At 48.0% G+C, this 4,997-nt stretch overlaps 1 protein-coding gene across 1 annotated transcript in view; it reads left to right on the top strand.

Moving 5' to 3' along the window:
* The first annotated feature begins 3,330 nt into the window (after positions 1–3,330).
* The window catches only part of LOC103358969 (collagen alpha-1(VIII) chain-like), a 21,191-nt gene continuing 19,524 nt past the window's right edge, over positions 3,331–4,997 (top strand). Inside the window, exon 1 of the mRNA XM_008284130.1 lies at positions 3,331–3,396. The gene's annotated coding sequence lies outside the window, so the exon portion shown is untranslated. The remainder of the gene's footprint in view (positions 3,397–4,997) is intronic.

Genomic DNA, 4,997 nt, shown 5'->3' with positions numbered 1-4,997 from the left:
CATGGACCAGAACGTCTACCACAACACCTTAGTGCGACATGGATCCCTTCTGTCTGAACCCTGTTTACTGTGTTTAAGTCACGCTGCATTTATTTTGTTGCTCTAGTACGTTGTATTTCCTCCTCAGTCTCTCCGATTCGTTTCTACACGTCTCCTGTCAGCTTTGTACAAACACAGCCTGCAGTTCAGCAAAGTATTTCCTGAATGCCTGAGTCCAGAATTAGTTGCTTTTTACAGAATGTGGTTATTTTCACCACATTCTTGAGCAACACACGTAGAAAGATTGGATTTGTATGAAATCATCTTAAGCTTAGATTTGGGGAAACTTCCTGATCAAACTGCCACAATCGATGAGTTCATGAACCTTTGACAGACCTGAGACAGAGATCATGAAAGTCTTCAGAACAGCAGCTGCAGCAACATGAAGCTCATCGCAGAGCTAGCTGTAGGAACCGGCTCACATTTCTACTGGGTACACCAAGGTTTCATGGATGATGACCGAGGCGTGCTTGAGTTTGGGTGAAAATGAAGCCCAGGTACAAAGTGAGACGAGTTAATTCACTCAAATGCAAGAAAAACAAGTCCTCTTCTTAATTTTTTCCTTTACGGACACGCTTGCCAGGTCAGTGGTCACATTTACCACAACCTGAATGATCTGGGAGAATGTAATGGCTCTGAATTCTCCCTCTTTCCAGTGAGCCATACAGCGAGATGGTGAATTTGCGGCAGTCTTGTCAACACAGCACTTTAATTGACGCTCTTTAACATTTCTCACAGCCCACTCCATTTACCTTCCTGCCTTCTAAACACTTAATTCCTGAGTTCTTTCTCTAGCGAGTAGCTCAGAGGTGCATGAGAGGGAAGGGAAGGTCTGCATTTTTCTTGGTCGTTATGAGGCTTTATGGGATGTTCTAACAGACGGGTGCAATCAGCAGCCAAAGTCAGGTCTGCTCGACAGAAAAAAAGACAGGAGCTACTCCAGTCTGTGGTGTCCAAGCTGTTTGCTGAATTTTCTCCCCGTCGCCTTTCCTTTCATTCTCTCTTTGGGTAATGCACACGACTGGCCTTTCTAGATGGTCTTTCATCGTGCTCATCCCTAAAACAATACCAGGCATTGCATGGCTCCACCTTCTCAGTCGGAGAACCTGCTCAGATCATGTTGACACCTTTGCGAAAAGCTACTTACAATTATTTTACCACAGAACCGAGTGACAGCCCTGACTGCACTCGTTTTACCTTCACATGATGTGCCAGGAAAAGAAATGTGACTACTGCTCACAGGAGTTTCTGTTTTTCCTTTCCAATGCCCCCTTTACTTGGTTTCAGTGTTTTGTTGGTTTTGGAGGATGGTTTTTGTCAAATAGCAGCCCAGATCTGTGCCCACCAGCTCATTCTATTCGTGGTGACTGCGTTAATCACATTTCGTCCGTCACATGGAAGCTTTTCTATAATTGCTGCAGCGTTAGAAAAAAGTTGGAAGTGTTTGGCAGGACGTGCTTCTGGCTTCAAGGCTGATGCCCATTGGATAGGGCCAACTTCTGGACCTGAGGAAGCAGTGTGACTGTCCTGTAGGGGTCCCAGTCAGGAGTCCAGAAACATGAAACATGGACCAGATCCAGCTCCATTTGTTTGTGTTGTTCATGACTACAAGCTGCCAAGCCCAGATGAAAGGAAGCTGATTGAGGAACAGGAAACGGGGAGGAATCGGAATCACTGCCAAAGTTGTCGAAGCTTTTCATGTTGCTGCAGCAAACTTGGCCTGCAGATCTAAGTGGCAGCTCAATAACTACATGAACAGGAATCGTGCATGCAGACAGGTATGAGCTCAGTGTTTCCATGCAGCTGACTGTGCGCTGGGAACAGATTTCTGCTTCTGGACTCCAATTGAGAGTGATTCCTGCGAGATGAGCGAGCCTAGCTTCATCTATATGTCGTACAGCTGCACAGCCAAGTGTGTGTTTTCTCTGCATTAGCTGAGTGAAGTCATGACTGTTTGCACTACAAATGACTTTAACTAGCAGACATTCGCATTGTGAGACGCTAGCAGTGAAATCAGTCTGTGGGGAGAAACCCAAATGTTTTCTTTCTGAGCAACTCCTGCATGAGAACATGTTAAAGAACCAAAATAGCAACACAAACAAACGCACAAAGAATAATGCCTTAAATGTGAACCAGCTGTTCAGAGTGAGCGTGTCCTCCCCCTGCCTCGGCTTCTGACTTTGACGCAGTGAAGAATTTGGACAAAAGCTAAATATTTTCATCTTCCTTTTTATTTTTTACCACCAGAAGCTGTGGGGGAGCGCTGCACGGCAGGGCACAGCTCCATACGTACGTGCACATCTGAGCAGGCCTTAGCTTAGCTTAGCTTAGCTCCGCTCCGCTCAGTATCCCCGCTCGGTTTTCTTTGGCACTCAGAAAAGTTCCTGCTGCCCTTTCATGGCACAGGCATCCATCTTCATGACGGATCACAGAGAAGCTCACAGTCTTATGTTTCATATGTCTGTAGAACATCTCCAGTAAAACAGCTTTCAGCTCAACGATAGGCTGCCGTTGTTTGGTCCACCTTCAGAACAGAGGTGTTCCATCACCGCTGGGTGGACAGTCATTAGCTTGGTTCCATTCTGAAGAGTCCTGGTCCCCAGAGAGGGACTTCCAGACTGGTTCCTTCTATTTATCCAGCATTGTGCTCAGATTAAGTGTCGCCTCAGAGAGCTGCTGGGGCGGCTGGACACGTCTGTACCAGTGGAGGGCTTTCTGCTTTCTGCTTTCAGACGCTCACATGAGGACTGAGGGGAAAGTGTAGCTCTGGCACTGAGTGGCTTCTTTCTCTCATCCATGTGATTTGAAAATCCCTGTAAAAATGAAACCTGAGCTCTCTATCAGCTTCTGAGTCGAGCTTGTGCTGTGATTGTTTTATCAACTACTGTGTGAGGACTGATGTTGCCACAAAAGCCTCCCCTCTCAGCGAGAGCCCGACCTCAGCCAGCGCTGGCTAACCAGAGTGAGTCAGACCCTGCCCTTAAATCTTTCTGCATGCAAAGAATGCGCTGAGAGGTCCAAGTCAAACGAGAATCTTCCTCCCTGTGATATATGGCCGTGCAGCTGATTGGGTTTCCTCTTTTCCCCTCGCTCTGGTTCTGTGTATAATAACCTCTAATGCTGCAAACATGCAGTTCCAGCGGTGGTTTGTCTCCCTCACACAGATCCTGTTTTCCTCCCTCTCACATGCACAGATCCAGTGCTTCTCGTCTCGCAGCTCGTGCAGCTCCGCCCACCTGTAGATAAAAGCCAAACCCTCACCAGGGCTGCTGTTCGTCTGTCCCAGACTCCTCAGAACTCTGTGAGACTTCCACTCAGCAGCAGCAGCAGCAGCAGCAGCAGCAGCAGCACACAAAGGTAGGCGATGCGTCGCCGCTGGCACGGCATGATTTGATGATGTGTTGATTAGCACAGCTGCCAGATGTAGGGTTCTGATGCAGCGGTAGCATCTTTGGGTCACTTGGAGTTTTGCAGGATAACCAAGCTGCTGTGTGGTTGTTCAGAGGCTGGTGCCGTTCCCTTTTCTTTTGGTCGTATGAATTCTGGACTACGTTTCAGAGTGGAAACAGCAGCAAGCAGTGTTTCATAAGACTGCTGCTGCCAGTAGCTTCTGCAGATAATGTTGGACATTTTTCCAAACACAAAGAGAGAAAGGAAAGAAAATCCAAAAGAGACACCTGGGAGGAATAACTCAGGCTTAAGCTTGTTAAAATAAATGCACGGTGCAGCATCTTGACAGGATTTAGCAGCAGCTAATGGAATGTCTTGACATTTTAGAAATCGTAGTTGCACGTCTTTCAGCGCTGAAGGCAAACTGCAGGCCCGGTTTGCTCCAGTGTCTGAGGAACAACGGGATGACGTGCTCGGGTGATGGAACTTTAACGATCCCGTGTCAATAAAGAGGAAACAGGATTAAAGTCACGATGAGAAATAGGCTTTCAGGCAGAAGAGTGCCTCCGAGAAATGTGTCAGAGATGGAAGTTCTGGGCTTCAGGACTCTTCTTTCTGTCTGACTGTCATGCAGAAGTGAAGATTGAGTGAAGCTTCAACTGACTCTGTCCATGCAAAGCAGACACACTTCTCACCTCTTCTCCGTCTCAGAAGCGCCGGGTCACAGCAGAACTGAGTCCTGGGATCCCTGCTCCACACCAGCATGCAGGAACACCAACGTTTCAGCTCTTCAGATGAAGCTAACAGGGACTGGATTTCTGTTCATACTCTGAGCTTCTTTCTAGCTCTTAGCTCATAATTGCAGTAATCATACTTCTGAGCAGGAGAACTTTAAATGAGCTGCACTGGGCTGACTGGGCTTCTAGACACTGTTTAGTGATGGTGACATTCATGATGGAGTCACTGGAATCCACAGAGTCCTCCTGGAGAGCCCAAGCAGCAGCAGACGAGGAGGAGCTCAGGAACGCTCACAGGAAGAGATGCAGGCGTTTGTCTTCTGTTTCTGGACGACTGCACTTCCTGTACAGACCAGAACCAACAGGGAGCTTCTTCAGACGCTGAGCTGAACCCAAATCAGTTCAAGTTTGGTGTCAGGGAGGAAATCTACTGGAAGCATGGTCACATACAGCTGGGTTTGGCTTGTGAGTGTGAGTGTGAGTGTGTGTGTGTGTGTGAGTGTGAGTGTGAGCGTGTGTGTGTGTGTGTGTGTGTGTGTGTGTGTGCGTCCAGGGGCCTGAGGGGAACTGGATCTTCTCATGTGAACTTGGAGTTCTGGCCCAGATGAGCGTCTCCAATCCAAGTTCTTCCAAAATGCTTTCAGCCCATCAGTGTGTGCTGTTGCTGGAGATGCAGAAACCAGAGGAGAGGAACATCACGGTCAGATGCTGCAGGAACGGTTTGGTATGAACGTGCATCATGAGCCACCAAGAGGGCTGGAACCAGGGCTGGAACCAGGACTAGAACCAGGACTACAACCAGGGCTGAAACCAGGGCTGGAACCAGGACTA

Source organism: Stegastes partitus, unplaced genomic scaffold (genome assembly GCF_000690725.1).
Source record: "Stegastes partitus isolate 25-593 unplaced genomic scaffold, Stegastes_partitus-1.0.2 Scaffold348, whole genome shotgun sequence".
NCBI lineage: Eukaryota > Metazoa > Chordata > Actinopteri > Pomacentridae > Stegastes > Stegastes partitus.
This window is presented reverse-complemented; position numbering and strand designations above follow the sequence as displayed.